This window comes from Callithrix jacchus, chromosome 6 (genome assembly GCF_049354715.1).
Source record: "Callithrix jacchus isolate 240 chromosome 6, calJac240_pri, whole genome shotgun sequence".
In the NCBI taxonomy this organism is placed as follows: Eukaryota; Metazoa; Chordata; class Mammalia; order Primates; family Cebidae; genus Callithrix; species Callithrix jacchus.
In genome coordinates, this window is record NC_133507.1 from 52,013,063 (window position 1) to 52,036,064 (window position 23,002).

General features: G+C 38.7%; 1 protein-coding gene and 1 non-coding gene across 2 annotated transcripts in view; both read left to right on the forward strand.

The window, feature by feature from the left end:
• The window catches only part of NFE2L2 (NFE2 like bZIP transcription factor 2), a 160,823-nt gene that overhangs the window by 27,767 nt on the left and 110,054 nt on the right, over positions 1–23,002 (forward strand). The gene's annotated exons all lie outside the window — the stretch shown is intronic.
• LOC118155160 (small nucleolar RNA U13) lies at positions 16,352–16,455 on the forward strand. Its single transcript, XR_004745380.1, has one exon. It is a non-coding gene; the product is annotated as a small nucleolar RNA U13 (small nucleolar RNA).

Sequence of the window (23,002 nt, forward strand, 5' to 3'; positions counted from 1 at the left end):
GCGCAGTGGCATAATCTCAGCTCACTGCAACCTCCACCTCCCCAGTTTAAACAATTCTCTGCCTCAGCCTCCCGAGTAGCTGGGATTACAGGTGCGTACCACCACACCCAGCTAATTTTTTGTATTTTTAGTAGAGATGGAGTTTCACCATCTTGGCCAGGCTGGTCGTGAACTCCTGACTTCATGATCCACCTGCCTTGGCCTCCCAAAGTGCTGGGATTACAGATGTTAGCCACTACTCCCGGCCCAACTTGATTTTTGTATACATAAAAATACTAAAACAAATAAACAAAATAATATACTATTAATCCTCTAACAAGGTACCAACTCCTGGCTCAGGTAGCAATTAGTATGGCTTCTTGAAGAGAAATGACACCAAAGAAGTTCATTTCATGACTTGATAACAGGCTTCTTACATAAGGAGGAAAAATAGATAAGACTGCTTCAGCTACAGTTTGAATGATTACAAATATTTAACATCGTTAAAGAGGAATACTCATGTTCCTCTTCTCAGTCTATGACTAATAATTGTTTATTGGTTTAGGCAAAGCTTTTGGCATTAGCCTTATGCTAAAGTGTAAGGGTGTCTAAAGTAATAAATGGGAAATTAAATATTAAAAGTTTTTTAAAAGTTGAAGATACAGTTGTAAAGTACTATGCATGCACATACACACACACAAGCACACCAAGAAACCAAATGTAATATAGTAGGAAGAACCCTTTACATTAGGAGTCAGTATTTCTGCATTCTACCCTAGAACTAAAGACTCTTGTTTGGTAGTTGTACAACTAGTTCTGGTACTCTCTTGAAAGTTTGTCCAACCTCAAATAGCAAATGGACATTTCCCAGATACCTGTGGAATATCCTGAACTTTCTGCACTTTTCCCTGGGGAGAAAAGAAGAATGTGTATCACAGGAATCTGCCACTTTCGAAATTTAGCTAGACTGAGATTTTCCATTGTAATTTCTGTAGGATGCTTGCACTTCTAGGACAGGGCATGTTTCCATGGTTCTGCTGTCAAATAAATTTGGGAAACACTTCTCACTCTAACCTTGCCCCCTTGAAAAGTCACATTGCCCATTGGCTTATTAAAGGCTCTAAAAATTCTGCATAAGCTTGTGTAATACAATGTATTCACCCACAGGATGATTTTCACCAATATCTGTTTCTATACTTTTGGGACACATTAGCTTAAATGATAAGATCCTACAGAGCAAGTGCTCAAGATATGAATCACAAGGCCAGCACTCAAAGGACAATGATCACTGAGCAATCATTCTGTGAATGGTGACCCAAAGTGAGTGATCAGCCTGATGCTGACATTAAATATTTTTTTAAACACATGGTCTTGCCCTGTCACACAGAATGGAGTGCAGTGGCATAATCAATCATAGCTTACTGTAACCTTGAACTCCTGTGCTCAAGTGATCCTCCCACTTCAGCCTCCTGAGTAGCTAGCACCACAAGTGTGTGCCACCACACCTGGATAATTTTTTACTTTTATTTTTGTAGAAACAGGGTCTTAATATGTTGCCCAGGCTGGTCTCAGTCTCCTGGACTCAAGCAGTCCTTCCAGCACTGGTGTTATAGACATGAGTCACAGTGTCCAGCCTGAAGCTTAAGTTATTCATTGACTCTCTTAAAGGTCCCAACTGAAGGTAATCGGAGCATGTTCTTGTAATATTTGAAGGTGGTACTAAGCTAAATCTATGTAATAAAAACTTTTTATACTAGCCATAAGGTAAGTTCAGCCAACTGGACAGAATTGAGCCTTTTTAACAGACCCAGGAAGTTTATTACACAAACACTCACATTTATGCGTATAAATTCAGTGTATCTATACGTGGAGGCTGTAACTGAAATGAATGACCAAGGTTTATGGGCTTGCTAATTCCCTGGATAAAAGAATAAGAATTCAAAATTATAATTAAACACTAAACCAATAGTAAAGTATAAGAAACAACTATATGGTGGGGATGAGAAGATTAGTAGCTTTGTCTTTGACATTTAACTTGAATTGGCAATGGCCTTGTAGTCAGAATGAAGTTCTCAGAAAGAGACCTGAAAGCCTTCCTTGACTGTCTCCTATCCTTTCACCTCTATTCCAACTATCACCAAGTTTCACCAGAAGCAGAATCTCCTTTTCCTTGCAAATTCCACTACCATGTCCTATGCCAGACCACATCTCTTCATTTCTGGCCAATCTAGTCTTCTCTAGGCTCCCCATTTTGAATTACTCTTGCATACATTCCTGTCAAAATAACCTTACTAAAGCACCATTTATAATATTCTCTAGCCAACCTAACTACCATAGACCTCAGTGACCTCTACAAACTGAGAGTACCCACAGTATTTATAATTATATCCATACAGCTTAACATTAACATATTCTCAGATAGTTTCATTTAAGTTCATTTTGTCTTCCTTGAGGAAAAAGTTTCTCTCATATTTCTTTGCAGCTACTATAACACCTAACACAAGGTGTTCCAGACCAATTCTCAGATTCAAGTCCTACCCAATTAGGACTACTTTAAGTGTCTGGTAGAATATTCTGCTCTATGCCAGGAAAAGGTAGGTTGCCATTCATTTGTTTATCCATTCACTCATCAGACATTTTTCAGGCAATTTCTGTATGCAAGACACTGTGCCAGGCAATAGATACGAAGATGTATGTCCTGCCTTCAAGGATATTGTGGGGGACTCAAACAAGTACATCATGGTGAGGACTAGATAGAAGTGTGCATGGGTACTTAAGGGCACCCAGGGGAGACACTTCAAATCAGACTAGAAAAAGGACTAGAACATCATTGTCCATCATGTGTTTCCTAGAGTGCTAGCCTTTAAGATTCCCCATGGATTAAAAAAAAAAGTTCTATGGTCAAATAAATGTGAGAAACCCTGGATGCTGTCATTCCCTCTCTCAAAGACCTAGCCCATTAGCACATTAATGCCTAAAAGGAGTCCTGCAGTAGAAACCTGTGGGAAACCCAGGGTATTAAATATAAATTTTCTAACCTTCAGGAGAACAGTGGTAGTTGAAACTTTCTGGATGGGTAAAGTCACTGATGAAGTGAGGGAAAAGAACAGAGGGGCCAGCCACAGCCAAGGATGAGGAGAGTATCAACATTTAAGGGTAGAATGGAGTGGCCCATGAAGGAGGCTAAGGTGAACTGCCCAGGGATGTAGAAAGAAATCCAAAACAAAACAGAAAACCAGGGTAAGAGGGAGAGGAGAGAATTTCAAGGAACGGTTGGCCAGAAACATCAGAGCCCTAAACGAAAAATTGGCATGTCTGCTGGATTTAGCAATCAAGAGGTTATCAGGGACGTTGGTGGGAGTGTTATCAGGGGAACGTTGGGAGAGAGGGAGCTTGCAGTGGACTGAGGCTGTGAGGAAGTGAGAATAGTAAGTATAGACTGGCCTTCTGAGAAAAGTGGCTATGAAGGGATGGGAATAACATGAGAAGGGACAGAGAGAGATGTGGTGTTGAAGGAGTTATTCGGCAATGAGGAGATTGGAAACTCCTCATTGTATTGTAAGGGAAAAGAGCCAAACAGAGAGGAAAGGTTAAGACAGGAATTTGGGGGAAGGGTGCCTGATAAGATTCAATAACTGAGAAGACAGGAAGGAGGGGAGGTAAATCACAGAGGTGGAATTAGCCACAGACAGAAATAGAGCAACCTTTTCTACTAGGCAGGAAAAAAAGAAGAAAAATGGGTAGGAGAGAGAAAGTTATTAGTAATAACATTAACTTATATTCATTGAGGACCTGCTCTGTGCCAGGCACTGTGCTAGGTGGTTTGCAGAGTGTTGAGAAAGGCAGTCTCATGCACAGTCTCTGGATCCCCATTCAGCTACATAAGGATGGGCATGAGCCTGGAACACTTCCTAACCAAGATATGAATAGCCTACACAGCCTGTGCTGGGCTTATCACTTTGTGTAGGAATATCTTTCCCTGTTGCAGACTCCAGGAATATTCCTGGCCTCTGTGACATGTGTATCTCAGTGGCCCTCAGATGCATCCCAAGCTTTCAATATTTCAGACTCCACAGGAGAGGAGGAGTCCTTCCTCTGTGGCAGGTGGAAGGGGTGCACACAGGCACATTGTTCTGCGTGGGCTGCGGAGAGAGATGTGCCAGCCACGGGGGACTGAGGCACACTGTTGTGGTTGATGTTGCACTGTCTCTTCTCTGTGGAAAGGGTTGTGTTTTCCTTGGTAACCCCTATATCAAGGTGCAATGGGAAGAAGTGGAGTCCTCCTCTGGAATTAGTGACCAATGCACAGTGTTCCGCTCAACACATAAGTTGTCCCATTTAATCCTTACAGTAATACCTTAGGGTAGGCACTAATATCATCCCAATTCTACAGATGAAGAAAGAGCAGTAGGTCTAAATATGCAAGTCAGGTTAAGGAATATTTCTTGCCTAGTGAGTACTTTCTCAGAAAGAAGCTCTTCCTTGGTGGTCTCAATTTTTCTGATCAAAGTAACTGAAGTAGGAGACAAGACTATTTCTTGAGAGTGAGGCAGGGAGATGGCAAGGAAGGATGTCTGAGGAAAGCAGTCACGATTGTAATAGCTGCAGAGGAGAATGAGAGCGCGTTCTAAGTAAAGACATAATTGAGAACCTAGCCAACATTGAAACACATACTTCAGTAGAGGCTTCAATTTCCATAGTTTGTGACACCCCACCCCTGCCACCCCCATCTGCTATGCCAGCAAATAGTTAGGAAGGCAGGGAAAAGATAGATTGAGACTTGCCTGCTTTTTTCAAAGAAGCACATACATCCTTATAAATGACTACCAATATATATACAAGATGATTGGCCCCAGATGATCTACTATAGATATAAGCAAAGTACTGCTAGGGTACAGAGGATGGAGAGGGATTCATTCTGATAGGAAATTAGAGAAGTATGAGGATATGGATGACATTTAAACTTTTCCTAGTGTAAAATTTGAGCAGGTTTCAAGCCTGATCTACTGAGAAATGAATTACCAGCACAAAAGGCAAAGCATGTTTGCAGGGGAAACAATAAGTTCAGTTTTCAGACGTTGATTTTAAAATGCCTACAGTTGCAACACATAGAAATGTTTGGATTTGGAAGTTATCACCTACAAGTAGTAGTTCAAGCTTCACACACAAAGTTGCTAGCATGCAGAGGGAGTAAAGATATCATAAAGCTATCTTGTAATCTCATCACAAATAAGGACAGATACAAGAGTGCCAATAGGTACCAGAGCAGAGTTCTCTGGCAATGAAATCAAGAGGAAAAAAAACCTGGGATGCTTTAGGGCATGGAGTGGGTAGAGAGTTAATGACATAGGCAGCTTAGGAGTGATTAGGAGATTGCAAAAGAAACTTGAAAAACGTTTAAGATTAAGCAAGGGAGGTGCCACTTGGCAGAATTGCTTTGCTGACCTTCGTTTTTCTTTTTGCAAGTTTGCCTGGATTCAGCCTTGCAGGAGATTATAGCGAAAGTAGTCTAGGTTCAATGACAAGGTCAAGATGACTGGGCAAGCCCCTGGGAAACGAATGCTAATGTCTCACTTTTTTTTCTAACCTTTCTGCTGCCTTCATTGTACTTTATTGTACAGTGCTCTCCCACTCCCAGAGATATTACCTCGCATGTCCCTCTTTGCCCTCAAAATCTTTTTTTTTCTTTGAGACAGGGTCTTTCTCTGTCACCCAGAATGGAGTGTAGTGGTACAATCACAGCTTACTGCAGACTCAACCTACCAGGGTCAAGCAAGCCTCCAACCTTGGCCTCCTGAGTAGCTGGAACCACAGGTGCACACCACCATGCCCAGCTAATTTTGTATTTTTGGTTTGGGGTTTTTGTTGTTGTTGTTGTTGTTATTTCTTTTGTAAAGACAGGTTTTGCCATGTTATCAGGCTGATCTTGGAACTCCTGCATTCAAGCAACTCCCCACCTCAGCCTCCCAAAGTTCTGGGATTACAGACAAGAGCCATAGTGTGAGGCCCCAAAATACATTTTAAATATAAAGAAACCCAAAAATAACAATTTTGTAAAAGAAAATTAGTATACTGTTTTGCAGTAAACTCTAAACGCTGTGTATCTTTGTGTCTAGTTAAATCCTGGGCTTACAGCTAAAATTCAAATGAGAAGGCAACCAAACAATACTTTAGGAATTAATCCCTGGAAGTAAGACTAGGCAAAAGGCACCTCAACCACATCTGCCAAGTGTCTAAAGAACTGATAGACATCCTTTATCTACATTTGCACCTACACATTAATATAGACCTTTTGTTTTTTTATTAATACCACTCGTCATAACAAAATAAGGATACAGTGATCCAATTTCAACACTGTCTAAAAGAACTCAAGCTCAGTGCAATGGCTCACACCTGTAATCCCAGCACTTTGGGAGGCCAAGGCACATGGATTGCTTGAGCTCAGGAATTGAAGAGCAGCTTGGGCAACATAGTGAGACCTCGTCTGTACAAAAAATAAAATTAGCCAGGTGTGGTGGTGCAAATCTGTGATCCTAGCTACTTGGGATGCTGAGGTAGGAGGATCACCTGAGCCTGGGAGATTGAGGCTTCAGTGAGCCATGATCACCTCGCTGCATTCCAACCTAGGCAACAGAGTGAGACCCTGTTTCAAAAAAAAAAAAAAAACGCAGTTGGAGCAGAAGGGGCAAGGTGGAGCAAGAGAAAGGGAAAATAGGAAAGGAAAGGCCTCCTTCACTGGCTGTCTTTGTCTTGAAACCTCCTTTATTTGAGTTATTAAGACCGGGGTTCTAGAAGATATTTTTCCATAAGAAATCATTGAAATCGTTAACTGAACTGGATAATCTATTCCATTATGACTTGGATAGGTTCTGACCCTCACACATGGCCCAGGGAGAATGAGAAACTGAAGAAATCAGTTTTTATGGCAAAAAAAATTTTTTAATGAGCAAGGACATATCTAGCTTGGTGAGCCACTGTTTTGCATGAGAGACAGCTTTGGCAGAAAATACATATGGCTGCATTTTTTAAAAATCTAAATGAAACAGCTTTCGTTTACTAAGTCCGTTGAGTAAAATGTGTATGTTTTTTCAGTATATATTAACTACTCTATTAAGTAGACAAATGTCAGTAGCAAATTGGCACAGCTTCTTAGGCTCTTAATATGTATGCCTAGTGTTCCATTATTGGAATGCTAAGCTTGTGGGGGTTACTTATAGCTACTGCTCAAGGTCATCGCCAAGGTCTGATTTTTCACACACAAAAAGTTGCAACCTCTGGCATAAATGGGTTAATTGTTAATATCTGGGCATAGCTGAAAAGTAGCAAAACAGATGCTGTTTTCAGATTTTTTATTTTGATTAGCAGCATTAGGGAACCGGCATGGTGAGGGTGGTTGGGGTTCAGAAAAGGAAAAGAAAGCTGGAAGGGGAAAGAAACATAAACACGTGAAATGATAATTGAGATATTCAAATTTTCTATATTTCTTGTCTTTTGAAAGAGACACAATTTAAGTTTTATGGAATTTCATTAAAATTTTTTTAATGAATGCAGAAAAACACCTTAAAACTTATCTAGGCTGACCCACCAAAGAGTAAAATCAATTCCTGTCTTTTCTCTGTATCTCTCTCTGACACACACACACATCATTAATAGTTTCTGAGGTTCATTTTTAATTTATTTTTATTTCTAGTGTCCAAAAGCCTAGGATTATACTCCTTTTTATGTGTCTTAGAAGGGTGAGGTGCAATGTTAAGGAAATTAACCTGCTAAGTGAAATACAAAATCTACCCCTATGATTAAGAGTTTATACTTTTTTGTTGTCTTGAATTACGTGGATAAGTAAGAAGGCTTTTTTCCAAAAGAGATATATATGTAGTTCAAGCCTTCTTGAGATATATATATATGGGCAAATGCTTTTGTAGAAATCCCATTTCTACAAAAAATAAAAATAAAAAATAGCAAAGCATGGTGGTGCACACTTATAGTGTCAGCTACTCAGAAGGCTAAGATGGGAGGATGACTGGAGCCCAGGAGGCGGAGTTTGCACTGAGCCAAGATTGTGCCACTGCACTCCAGCCTGGGAAACAGAGCCAGACCCTATCTTAAATTAATTAATTAGTTAATTAAAATGTTTAAATATATATCTATATGTATGATATGTATGGAAATCAATAGGTTGGCGAGAATTAAAAAAGGCTGCACGTTTACAAAGAGCCAAAAGAGCCTGAGAATGAAAAGGGGACTGAGTTCGTTTCAGCTTCAAGACTGGCAACCATTTCAGACAACAGTGTGCTCTTTCAACTGAAAATATGAGAAATGGAGTAGCACAAATGAATGCCCTCCTTGACTGTCCAAATATCTGTAGGATAATTAAAGTGCCTTTCACCCTTTTTAACGGGAGCCCACTGCTTCGCTCTATGCAGATGAAGGTAGGATCCTTTCAAACAATACAAACAGGAGAAGGAGATCAAATATATAATATCATACGTTTATTACATAGAATGTTCTTTTGTGATATAAAGTAGTTCATGAGAAAAATATTAATAAAATATTTAGAATGGATGATTTTAGAAAAATTGGAATGTACAAAAAAGATTTTAAAAGAAAATAAAATATATTAATTAATTATTAATGAAGTTAACTATTTTAAATTTTTTAATTTAAAAAAATATTTATTTTTAAAATTATTAAAATATATGACTTTAATTTATATCATAATTCTACCACCCAAAGAGATATGCTGATAATATTTTGCTGTATTCCTTCCTAGTAATTTTTCTTTAATGCTAGACTATCTTTGCTTAGTACAAGAAAATACTCCCCTTTGATGCTTTCAGCACTGATAGATAGTAAATGAATTAAAAACACTAAAATAAAAAACAGAGAAACAATAATTTCACTCAGCTGAACTGTGGAAGCTGTACCAGCCTCTACAACTAAATATCTAAGAAAGAAAGCAGTTGTGAGAAATCAGCAGAGTGCCACGGAACGAACACAGAAGACTCGGTCCTAGTACTGTCTTACTGTTACCTCCCTCCATAACCTAGGGAAAACCATTTTCCTTCTCTAGGATTCATTTTCTTTATCTCTAACATAGGAGACTGCAGCTCAGCATATGCACAAACACTATAAGATATTTTGCCCTTTGCTGGAGACTGAGGATGATGGGCAGGAAGCTTCCAATCTAATCTAGTAAGTTTTGCAATTTAGAAATGAAAAATTAGGTAACATTTTATGACATCCCTGAAATAGAACCTGAAGTTTAGAAAAAGATGATTTTCAAATTCTTGGCCTAGTGAAGTGGACAAAATTCTACCAGAGTTCCTCAGACTCTGAAATTCTGTAATTCATTGTCACCAATTTATTGTTGCCTTGCTTTGTTTCTGGTTTATGGTGAAGCTGAAAAAATTTAAGGAAGGTATCTCAATTTAAATGAATTACTAATTGAATTAGTAATTGATACATTTACAGATAACTGATTTTTCTAGATCAATGCTGTCCAACAGGACTTCTATGATAACAGAATGTCCCATAACTGTGCTGTCCAATGGGTAACCACTAGCCCTATGGGGCGCTAGAAATACAGCACTTGAAAATCAGAAACTAAATTTTTAATTTTTATTAGCTTTAATTAACTTAAATCTAAATGCTATAAGTGGGTAATGGACACCCTATTAGATAGCACAGTTCTAGATGATTCTGTGCAGAGGCTGGTTGAGTGCCAAATATACTATTCTGGCCCTGACAAGAGAACCTCATCTAACTAGAGTGACTCATCTTTTTAATCTCAGGTTTATTATAATTATATTAGTTATCAAGACCAAGGTTATTGCTATCAACAAATGAGAAAATCTGTAGACTTGCCATGGAAACCCTATTGGAGAAACACAGATTTCTATGTCAATCTCTGTCAAGGACACCCTACCAAATGCCCTATAAGCAAAAACTCCTGAAACCACAATTTTTTTCTGACTAATGGAATTAGGAGACCGTGACTATTGTCCATTGTTCTTAAGCAAGCCATTTGGAGTCCTTCCCAGTAGTAGTCTGAATATCTGTTATAAGGAAAGAGAATAATACAGTCTCTAAAAGCCCCTGATTGGAAATTTGTTTTTTTATAAATATGTTTTTATCTAAAGGCTCTTTGTCAAAAATCCTTCTTGGGATTATGCTTACTGACTTTTCGGATGTTTCTATTTAAAAAAGAAAAAGAAAAAGAAGAAAAGATGAGGGAAAACTTCCCATCAGGGTTTCAAAATAAGAAGTTTATGATGAGAAGTTACCATTGGCCTTTAATTTCTGCCCCAGTTGAAATACTGAGGGAGTCTAACCAGTGCCCATGCCCCTTTTGGAACAGTTGTGATTTCCAGGGCCTTGGTTAACTATTACTCCTAGCCCAAATCCTGGTGAGCTCCACTAGATGCAGAGGCCACTGTTTGCAAGAGCAGATATGCAGAAGATTCCTGGCCAGCCTTCTCATGCCTACCTTTATTGCCATGTGGAGACAATAGAATCATTAAAAGTTATGGGCTGGGCATGATGATTAACACCTGTAATCCCAGCACTTTGGGAGGCCAAGACAGATGGATCACTTGAGTCTAGGAGTTTGAAACCAGTCTGGGTAACATGGTGAAACCCTGTCTCTACCAAAAAAAAAAAAAAAAATCCAGGCTTCATGGAACCTGCCTGTGGTCCCAGCTACTCAGGAGGCTGAGGCGGGAGGATCACTTGTGCCTGAGAGGTCAAGGCTGTGTGAGCCAAGATCACGCCACTGCACTCCAGCCTGGGTGACAGAGGGAGACATTATATATTTAAAACATCCTTTTCATAGACCAATGGAACAGAATAGAGAACCCAGAAATAAACCCAAATACTTACAGGCAACTGATCTTCAACAAAGCAAACAAAAACATAAAGTAGGGAGAGGACACCCTTTTCAACAAATGGTGCTGGGATAATTGGCAAGCCACGTGTGAGAGAATGAAACTAGATCCTCATCTCTCAGCTTATACAAAAAATCAACTCAAGATGAATTAAGGACTTAAATCTAGGACCTATAACTATAAAAATTCGATAACATTGGAAAAACCCTCTAGACATTGACTTAGGCAAGGATTTCATGACCAAGAACCCAAAAGCAAATGCAATAAAAACAAAGATAGGCAGTTGGGACTTAATTAAACTAAAGAGCTTTTGCATGGCAAAAGGAACAGTCAGTAGAGTAAACGGACAACCCACAGAGTAGGAGAAAATCTTCACATCTGACCAAGGACTAATATCCAGAATCTACAATGACCTCAAACGAATCAGTAAGAAAAAACAAACCATCCCATCAAAAAGTGGGCTAAGGACATGAATAGATAATTCTCAAAAGAAGATACACAAATGGCCAACAAACATATGAAAAAAATGCTCAACATCACTAATGATCAGGGAAATGCAAATCAAAACCACAATGCAATTTGACCTTACTACTGTAAGAATGGCAATAATCAAAAAATTAAAAATCAGTAAATGTCAGTGTGGATAAAGTGATCAGGAACACTTCTATAATGCTGGTGGGAATGTAAACTAGTACAGCCACTATGGAAAACAGTATAGAGATTTCTTAAAGAATAAAAGTAGAACTACTGTTTGATCCAGCAATCCCACTACTGGGTATCTACCCAGAGGAAAAGAAGTCATTATACAAAAAAGATACTTGCACATGCATGTTTATAGCAGCACAATTTGCACTTGCAAAATCGTGGAGCCAAACCAAATGCCCATGAATCAATGAGTGGATAAAGAAATTGTGATATAGGCCAGGAGCGGTGGCTCATGCCTGTAATCCCAGCACTTTGGGAGGCCAAGGCAGGTGAATCACCTGAAGTCAGGAGTTCAAGACCAGCCTGGCCAACATGGCGAAACCCTGTCTCTACTAAAAGTACAAAAATTAGTTGGGCATGGTGGCACACGCCTGTAATCCCAGCTACTCAGGAGGCTGAGAGAGGAGAATTGCTTAAACCTGGGAGGTGGAGGTTGCAATGAGCCTAGATTGTGCCACTGCACTCCAGCCTGGGCGACAAGAGTGAGACACTGTCAAAATAAATAAATAAATAAATAAAGGAACTGTGATATATATATTACATATACGTATGATGGAATACTGCTCAGACATATAAAAATGAATGAACTAATGGCATTAGCAGTGATCTGGTTGAGTTCAAGAGTCTTATTCTAAATGAAGTAACTCAGGAGCAGAAAACCAAACATCCTTTGTTCTCACTGTTATGTGGGAGCTAAGCTATGAGGACGCAAAGGCATAAGAATGAATAATACAGTGGACTTTGGGGATTTGGGGAGAAGGTTGGGAGGGGTGAGGGATAAAAGACTACAAAAAGGGTGCAATGTACACTGCTTAGGTGGTGGGTGCACCAAAATCTCACAAATCACCACTAAAGAACTTACTCATGTAACCAAATACCACCAGAACCCCAGTAACCTATGGGGAAAAAATTAAGTTATAAAGATATATTTATTTCTATGGTTAAAAAAATTTTTTCCTTTTGTTATAGAGGACTGAGGTGCCAATTGGGTGCCCTGGGGAAGGATCCTAGGAGGCTGGGGTTGAAGTAACTTACATGAACCCACCTCCTTGGCAAGAGTGCTTGGTTTCCTGAATTGTTAGGAAAGTTGTTGAGAAACTGAGGACTGTAGTGAAGGGAGAATATTTGTTTTAGACAATAACAGATGCTGGTATGAATAAAAACAGGTGGTGGCAACCAATTCCTAATCGGGAGCCCAGAGAAAGGAATCCACATTTGAATCTTCTCTCAGTTTAATAAGATTCTTTGAAATATAGCAGGAAGGCTCCCTGTTGCCTTCAGTAAATGGCTTGCTTGCTGTTTTTTCCACTCAAATCTATACAGTATAAGCTTTTGGACCTTGCTTTCCATACTATGTTAGACCAAAAGTTGCACTTAGAAAATCTCATCTTATATAATCTCCTTACTTTCAGTGAGAAAACAAAGATGCAGATTTGCCAAGAGTCAACCTGTTATTACTGGAATTCCTGTCCCAGAGCTTACTTTATATGACACCAAGTTCCTGTTTCCACAGCAGCAGCCAAGCCCTATCTGCTCCATTTCCTTCTCCTTTTCGTAATGAAATGATAGAAGTTAGGGACTCTAAATAGTTTGCACTGAGAGTATGTAGCCCTCAGAACCTTTATTATGTTTCACTTCAAGAAATGTTTACTGACTACAGCGTCCAAGCCTTGTCACTACTGGTTGCTGCTCCAGCAAATAAAAGCCTCATAGTTGCAGCCAAGAGTCTCTCTGAAGGATTATTTCATCTCCACCCAAAACAGGAAGGCCTGGGAACTTGTACCAATATCTTTCTTCCTTTTCTTTTTGAGATGGAGTCTTGTTGTGTTTCCCCTGCCCTGAACACTCTTCCCCTGCCCTCAATCCTAACTGCCCTCACTCTTCCTTTAGCACTCACTTCAAATATGGCTTCTTTAAAGAATTCCTAATACCCCAGACTTTAGCTATTCCCCTAGCATCTTCACTTCTTTACACTGCCTGTTACAGTTGTAACTATGCAATTAGTTGCTGTTTAAAGACTGTGTCCCTAGTCAGAATATAAACTTTGTGAACTCAGAAGCTACGGCTGTCTTGTTCACTGCTTTGTCCATAGCATTTATCCCATGGGATTCATTAAATATTTGATGAATTGATGGCCACGTTCATGTTGTAGAGATACATATGGCCTTTTCCTCGACTCATGGGTTCTGAAATAGAAAGAATCTGGCCTGTTCCATATCATATTGTTATTCTTTTAACTTTGGTTCGGTTTGATTATTTTTATCCTCTGTGTTTTTAAGTTTTATTTTGAAAAGGCAAGAAAGAACTCTCAAGTGGAATTGCCTCTGGTAGTTGAAGTCACACCAGTGTTCTCGGAATACACCCTGTCCTTTCCAATTTCCTTTGTATGCTGAAACCACCAATAGTCCTGGAGTAACAGGTCTTAAATTCTGATTCTCAGTCTGCTGAAGTAAGATCCCTTGTGGCCCCAACCACATCCGCTTTCTCTCTGCAAGCCTGTCTGTTCTCGTCAGAACTTCTCTCTTCTTCCTAAAGCATTTCATTTTCACCTCTGTTTAACAGTTATATTTTCTGGCTTTTTATTGTAGTTGTTTTGATACCCACCTACCTAACCTACTAAACTCTGTTCTCTCTGCGGGTAGGTACACTGAACAGATAAAATGTCTGAATGACCTGTGTATTCTCAGCATCTAGCACAATGTTAAGTGTTTATTAAACACAATTAACTTTTTCATTAGTATAGTAGCAGAGTGACTGGGGTAAAGTCCTTTAGTCTTAGCATTTCCATTCATCAATTCCATCATATATTCTCCCTCACTTCCACCAAGAAGTACAGAGAATAAAGACATCCTATTTTCTTTTCCCTTCCTATGAAAGGTTTCCAAAATTACTGAGAAAGAAAAAAGAAGTGGGGAGGCTTATGTGAGCAGAGAACAAACAGAGTAATGCCAATAGATACATACATTAGTTAAAGCCCTGCAGCTCTTCCTCAAATTGACGACAAAAAGTTCAGAGTGCCAGAAGCATCTGGCAAAGGGCATCTGCTGAAACTGATGTCTCAAAAGAAAAAATATATATAAATAAAAAAGAAAGATGAAAAAGCAATAGTACATGTGATGATAAATGGAACATTCCTTATTGATTCTTAGATAGTACCTTGCATTGTATGCTTTATAGTGGAAATTATTTTTCCTGATGTGTAAACATCTAAAAACAATATATTCAGCCCAGGCACTGCGGTTCACAGCTGTAATCCAAGCACTTTGGGAAGCCAAGGCAGGAGGATTGCTTGAGGCCAAGAGTTCAATACCAGCCTGGGCAACATAGTGAGACCATGTCTCTACAAAAAAAAATTAACAATTAGCCAGGCACAGTGGCCCATACCTGTAGTCCTTGCAACTCAGGAGGCTAAGGCAAGGAGGATTGCTTGAGCCCAGGAGGTTGGGAATGCAGTGAGCCATGATCATGCAACTGCACTCTACCCTGTCTCAAAAATAAATAAATAAAAATAGCATATTTACTGAAAGCAAATATACAGACCTAGAAATTTAGGTTCTAAACCCATTTCTGCCTCTGTGTACCAGGGTGACCTTGGTCAAGTCAGATTATCATCTATAGGTAGTTGTGCTGCATATGGGGCCTCTTGTTACAGATTTAAAAATAGAAAACCTCCAAAATTCCTTTTATTTAAACCTGTCCTCATGGAACCAAATGTGGTCATGGCAAGGATGCAGTCAGGCCATGACTGTCAATGAAAAACAGGATTGATGCCATTATTGAAGATATGATATCATAACAGACCTAGGGAAACAAATCTTGTCAGCTGTCAATTAATTTCCATTCAGGTGTTTCTCTGTTTTTGTCAGTCCAACTGGTACTTATTAAAAGCTTGTTACTCAAAAGAAATAACCTAATATGGCAGGATTGTGCATCAGGAAGCTTGTGCTTTAAATCTGCCTGTACTGCTACAAGCTGAGTGATCTTAGACACTTTATAATATGACAATTACCAACTACTGAGCATCTACTCTCTGCTCATTGTGCTAGGCACTTTACAGGTGTTATTTCCTTTCGATCTCACAAAACCCTTCATGATAAGTGCTATTAGCCTCATTATACAGATAACTCAAATGCGACTTAGCGAAGTTAAGTAATTTGCTACAAATCACATAGCTGGTATAGTAAGTGAAATTCCAAAGTCCTTGCTTTTTTCCAAAGGGCTTTTTTTGCAAAGGGATGTGAGTGAATTTTTTACTCAATTTTTTTCCAACCATAAAGTTAGGGAATTTAGTTATGTGACCTCCAGGAGTGATATTAAATAAATGTAACCTTTTGGTTGACTTTTTATAATGGAATTTTTGGGGGAGAGGGGATGGGGTCTCACTCTTGTCACTCAGGCTACAGTAGAGCAGTGTGATCATGGCTATTTTTTGTAGTCACAGAGTTCTGCAATGTTGTTCAGGCTGATCTTGAACTCCTGGGCTAAAGCCATCTGCCCTCCTCGGTTTCCCAAAGTGCTGGGATTACAGGTGTGAGTCACCACAGCAGGTCTATGATGGAAAATATTTATCATACACAAGAATAGAGAGACTAATTCAGTGACCAATCCCACAGCCACAAAAATCATCACTTCATAGCCACTCTTATTTCATCTATACCCATTCACTTTTCTCTTAGCCTCAGCCCCCAGTGGATTCTTGTGAAGTAGTCCAGCTATATTATTTGATCTGTAAATATCTTAGCATTTATCATGAAAGAAAAAGACTTTTTAAAAACATAATCCTGATCCTTTTGTAGTTCATGAGCGTGATGATTGGGTGTTCATGTGCATGTATGAGATGTGCCACCCTTGAACCTTGTTATGATGTCAATACATTACCCGTCTGACATGAAAAAATAATAATCCAATACCATTAGCATGACTTAAAAAGTAACAAGAATTCCTTAATATCATAAAATACCCATGTTTGTGTTTCTTTTATTTTCTCTTTCTTTTTTTAAAAAACTAGTTTAATATATTTTAATAGCAAACTTACAGGAATAGCACAGAAGACAGACAACATTAAAAACATGTACTTGCATCTAGGACAACTCAAAAAAGTTTAGTGAGCTCACAGAATCAACTGTATTATCAAATGCTGCTAGCATTATTTAGTTGTCCTCAATAAGACATTCGCTTGTTTTTAAAAAGTCCGAATGTTGGCATTGTCCAGAACATTTTAACAGGTTTATTTGTAATTGTTATAAAGTTGAACTGCTGGCCGGGTGTGGTGGCTCACATCTGTAAACCCAGCTCTTTGGGAGGCCGAGGTGGGTGAATTGCCTGAGGTCAGGAGTTTGTGACCAGCTTGATCAACATGGTGAAATCCCGTCTCTACTAAAAAATACGAAAATTAGCTGGGCCTGGTGGCGGGTGCCTGTAATCCCAGCTACTCGGGAGGCTGAGACAGGAGAATCACCTGAACCTGGGAGGCAGAGGTTGCAGTGAGCTGAGATTGTGCCATTTCACTCCAGCCTGGGTGATGAGAAACTCTGTCGCAAAAGAAAAAAAAGTGGAACTGCTGAAACTTGTTCGCTGAAACTTGTTCCCTGAAACATTTTGACTTGCATTAATGCTTTGTGTCCTTGCATTTTTAAAATTTGTTATTGATACATAATAGTTGTGCATATATTTATGGTGCATGTGAAAATTTGATACATTCATATAATCAAATCTGTGTCCTTGCATTTATATTAAAAATTCACACACAAATGAATATGGAGAAATTGCCGATACCTGATTTCTGTCATCTGCTTTTCCACTTGAAATCATTATATGTAGGTACCATTTGACCTCACAGAGAAAAAAAAAAAACTAACGTTCACAACTACCAGTGTCGGGAAGAAAAGAGAGAGAGTGTATATGTGTAAATGAAATGTTTTCCATCACAGTGAATTCTTAAGCATGTTCTTCATGTATGTGGTGTGCTTGCTGGATGTCTTTTGCCATAATTGTTACACATTTGACATGGGTAGCACATAGGTTGGTGTCTTCAAAAAGGCCAGCCAAATAGGCCTCCCTTGCCTGCACAAAGCACCAATAGCTGTGCTCTGGAAGCACAGATCTGTTTTGAAGTCCTGAGAAATTTCTTGCATGAGATGCTGGAAGGGAAGTTTGTAAATCAGAAGTTCATGGACTTCTGATAATATTTAATTTTATAGAGTACCACAGTACCAGTGCAACAGTACCTCAACGATGAGGTTTCTTCAGCACTCCAGTAGAGGGTGAACTCTTGCAAATGACTTCTGTATCCAGTGGCTTCCTGAATGCTTTAGCACTGATAGATTTGTGGACCATAGTATAAAAATCTTTCTTACCCCCTTCTCTTTCCACTGGAATTCAGTGAACTAGAGGCAGCTTATGATCTCTCTCTCTCTCTCTCTCTGACAATTTGGTCATTAAAGATGATTTGAAATTTTTTTCACAGCTTTTTTTTTGTTGTGTGTGTCCCAAGGTAGTATATTCCACTAGGGGTATACAGTCAAATAACTGTGTTCTAACATCACTGAAAATCAAAATATTAAAACAAAATGTTAAAACCAATCAGAATGGGCAGCCCCCTGCTATACTATGATCTAACCCTTTAGTTATTGGACTGTGAGGGTGGTGGGGTGGGAAAGGGTAGTATCTCAGGGCAACAGTAGTTCACCAACCTATATATTGTTTAACAACCCATCATTGTTTCAATGTTTTGTTTTGTTTTGTTTGTGACTGTGTCTCTGCTCTGTCACCCAGGCTGGAGTGCAGTATTGTGAACACAGCTCACTGCAGCCTCAACTTCCTGGGCTCCACATTAGCCTCCCAGTAGCTGGAACTACATACATGCACAACACCTGGCTAATTTTTTGTAGAGATGGGGATTCACCATGTTGCCCAGACAGGTCTTGAACTCCTGGCCTCAAGCGATCTTCCTGCCTCAGCCTCCCAAAGTGCTAGGATTACTGGCATGAACCACCACACCTGGCCTGTTTCAAAACCTGGGAATACCAGCGGGACCAGGTGTGGTAGCTCATGCCTGTAATCCTAGCACTTTGGGAGGCCAAGGCAGACGGATTGACTGAGCTCAGGAGTTCGAGACCAGCCTGGGCAACACAGTGAAAAATATACAAAAAATTAGGCGGGCGTAGCAGCATACACCTGTAGTCCTAGCTACTCGGGAGGCTGAGGCAGGAGAATCGCTTGAACTCAGGTGGCAGAGGTTGCAGTGAGCCAAGATCGCCACACTGCACTTCAGCCTGTGCAACAAGAGCGAGACTCTGTCTCAAAAAAATATATTTTATATATATATTTTTTAAATATATATATATATTTATATATATATATATATATATTTTTTTTTTTTTAAGAGTTGGGGTTTCACCATGTTGGCCAGGATGGTCTCCATCTCTTGACCTCGTGATCTGCCCACCTCAGCCTCCCAAAGTGCTGGCATTACAGGCGTGAGCCACTGTGCCCGGCCAATACATTTTTTTTAAATCAAAAACTAGGAATACGATCCTCTGCATACTGGTTTGTTAAAAACTGTGGTATCTTTAAGTTCCTTTCTAGCTCTAATAGGAATGTAAACAGTCACTCAATGGAGATATCCTTTTCTTGCTTCCTTACACTACTAGTCTTTACATACATAAACACACACACATATATAAACTTTACAATAATGCAAGTGATTTTTTCTATAATTCTGGAACAAAATAGAAATATGAGTTAAAACTATTAGGTAACAAAATTATTAGTACTTAGAACAATTATAATTAGTTACCTAAAAGAAAACTAACAAAAAATTAGAATAAGAAAATTATGAGTACAAACTTGTAGGCCAAACAAGTCTAAAAATCTATTGTGGTGGGGCCAGCTACAGTGCTAGCAGACCTGGATCAATTAGTAATTATAACTGAAGTTAAATGTAATTAAATATATAATTTAAATATAATTATGTAGCTTCCAGCTCTTCTGATTTAATTCCACTAAAATTCTTAAGAATTACCTGCTCTGTAAAGTGCAATAAAATATATTTTTTAAAAAAAAAGAATTACTTGCTCTGGCAGATATCTGTTCTATTGCCTTCACTAACAGGACTCTTTCCTAAGGAGTAATATCCCCCTCTCCCACCATCATCCACATGGCTACAGCCAGAACTTTTCTGTTTACATGATCCTACTTTCCTGGCCATACTTGCTAGATCAGGGGTAGGCACCTGATCTAAGCCAGTACAATCAGAGGCCTTCTTCTGGATTTTTCAGACTGGAATGAAGAAGGAGAGACAGCCACATGGTTCTTAAAGGACACTGACTCAAGAGCTGTTGGTGTCTGCGTTTTCTGCTTTGGGCAGATTCTGTCATCAGTGAGAGCAGATAAAGCTGATGTGCAGAGACGGGCCAAGCCAATTGTCAAAGGGCATTTTGATGGCAGTGGGGTTTCCGAGATATAACTACAGCCCTGCTCATCTCTTGGTTTGGCTTTTTAACCCTTCTTTGGAACTCATAAGCCAATAATTTCTCATTTTTGCCAAAGGAAATTCAAATTAGGTTTCTATCACTTGCTGTTGAAAGAATTCCCACTTCACTGACAAAAGGAAATGAATAGAATAAATTTTCCCTAAGTAGTAGATTTATATTTGAGTAATGTTCATTTTATTATATAAAAATATTTTCAATTCCCTATTATCAACTTTTAAAAATTGGAATGTTTATGAATTTTTTATTTTGTGATTAAAAAAAAAACTTAGATGTTCAGGCTCTAGGGTGTGGTAAGAGAGGCAGGAGATAAGTTTGGAAAGGTGAATTGAGATTGGAATATGCAGGGCCTTAAATGTCATGTGAAGTTTAAACTTTATCCTGCAGGTAATGGGATCCATTTGGCAAGCTTTTAAGCAGAAGGATATATTTAGATAAATAATTATGGTAGCAATTTGGAGCTTCAATAAAATGCGGGGAAAATGAAAATAGCTTAATAGGTGCTTGTGCTGGGAACTTAATTACATAAAGCTTATTCCAGGTGTCCAGGGCAGGGTTGATGAGAGAATTGCCCGGGAAAGTTACTCTGAAAATTGTTGGGAAGTGGAAGGATTCAAGAGACATTCGAAAGGCAGAGTTGGTACTACTAAATGATCACTTGGACACGGGGGATGAAAATGAGGAAATACAGAAGGACTATACTAGATGGGATGCCATCAACACAGGAAAAGGAGGAGGAACAGATTTGAGAAGACACTATTCTGAGCATCACCACTCACTTTTCTGATACTGTCAGCAGGTATGCGGCTAAAATGTATGATGTCCCATTGCAGCACTCACATTATATCTTGGCAGGTTGTTTCTAATTTATTGGATTTGCTGCACAGTGTAGGATGCCAAAGTCATTGTTACATTCTGGAACTTAGGAGTCCTACTTGGTCTCTGATGAGGAAGGTATTAACAGTGATTTCTGTCATGCTGGTGTGTACTGGTCTGGGAGAAATCTTTGATTTAATGACAATAGAATTAAAAGTAATTATAGCCAACTTAAAATTCTGTATATCACATAATAGAGAATGCCATTAACTCACTGTCTACTCTGCCTTCCTCTACTTTCATGATTAGGGGCAGAGGAATTAAATTTTTATAGTGAAATAAAATTAGATAGATATGATAAAGTAATACAAGGCTCACATTTTCAAAGTAAATATTTCTCTGTTCAAAGCAATTCACCAGAGGGCCACCTTCCCTGTACCTTCCCTAAAGAACTAAAGAGCTCTTTTCCACCTGATTCCTAAAGCAAAATTATCAGATGCCAGCAATGTAACTTGTTCTGTGTTAAAAACAGAACTAGAGACTGTCTTTATCCTTGAGGACTAGCTCACTGTCATTCCAATATTTTTTGGAAAGTGTGAAATTCCGATTTGCAGATGGTGACTTTGCTAAAATTGAAAGCTTAGCAGCTCATATACACTAACATCTTTATAATTCTGACAACACTAATGCGCTACAGGAAACACTGGCCAAATTCTGCTTGGTTTGGTTTCCATTCTTGTGCTAAATCCCTTCTTACATCAGTACTGACCAATAAAAATATAGAGTAAGCCACATTTGTGATTTTAAATTTTCTAGTAGCCATATTTTTTAAAAGTAAAAAGAAACATGTAAAATACATTTTAATAGACTTTTTAAAAAGCTTTATTTTTAGAGGAGTTTAGGTTCACAGCAAAATTAAGAGGAAAGTGCAGAGACTGCTCATATACCCCTCACCCCCACACATTCAGAGCATACCCCATCATCAATATTCCCACCAGCGTGGTACATGTTTTATAACTGATGAGCATACACTTGAACACTCAAAGTCCACAGTTTACTTTAGGATTCACTCTTAGAGTTGTGCATTCTATGAGTTTGGAGAAATTTATGACCTATATCCACCATTATAGTATCACACAAAGTAGTTTCACTGCCCTAAAAATCCTCTGTCCTCCACCTATTCATCCCTCCCTCCACCCAAACTCCAGGCAACAACTGATCTTTTAACTGTCTCCAGAGTTTTGCCTTCTCCAGCATGTCATATGGGTGGAATCATACAGTATGTACAGCCTTCTCATATTGGCTTCTTTATGATATTAATTTTAAAACTACTTTTTCTTTAACCAAAATTGTTTAATGTGATTAACATGTAATCAAAATTTATATATTACTAATTAAATATTTTGCATTCTCTTTTTATACTAAGTCTTCTAAATATAAACCAGATATATATCTATATCTATATCCAGTGTATATTTACACCAAAATCTGGTAAATTTACACCGGATTTTGAAAACTTATGGTGTATCTTAATTCAGACTAGCTGTATTTCAACTCAATCAGTAGTGACTAGTGACTACTATGTTAGACAATGCAACCTTAGATAAGAGTCACAACTGGAGACATCTTCAAATATTTAAGCTGCCTGTCCCTTAAATCAACAATGAATACAATGTCCTTCACACTGTGTTTGCCACTTATAGCTAGAAGGCCACTCCAAGTCTAAGGGAGAAAGGTAATATGATGGAAATTGCAAATATGCATTCTAATATTTAATCTTTTTTCATTCAAGCATCTATCCTGTCTTTCAGTTTTCCATGCTTTGAAGAATGGAAAATGGTGATACTTTTCTGTCATGAAGAGTAATGGATTAGATAGCAGGGAAAAGTGGAGTTGCTATTACACTGAATTTATTCTCAGTTACAGAAGTCATGCTATTTTGGAGAGAGCAGCAGTTTAAGAAGAGGATTTGAACCTTTATTCTGGTAGACACTATATGGCCTGAGACAGATCAAGTCAATTTTTTTGATATTTTCTCATTCTCTAAAATGAGACTGGAGTAGTTCAGTGGCTTTTAAATCATACTCTGGGGAATGTAGGGGTTTATACGGAAAGAGTGAGAGTGAG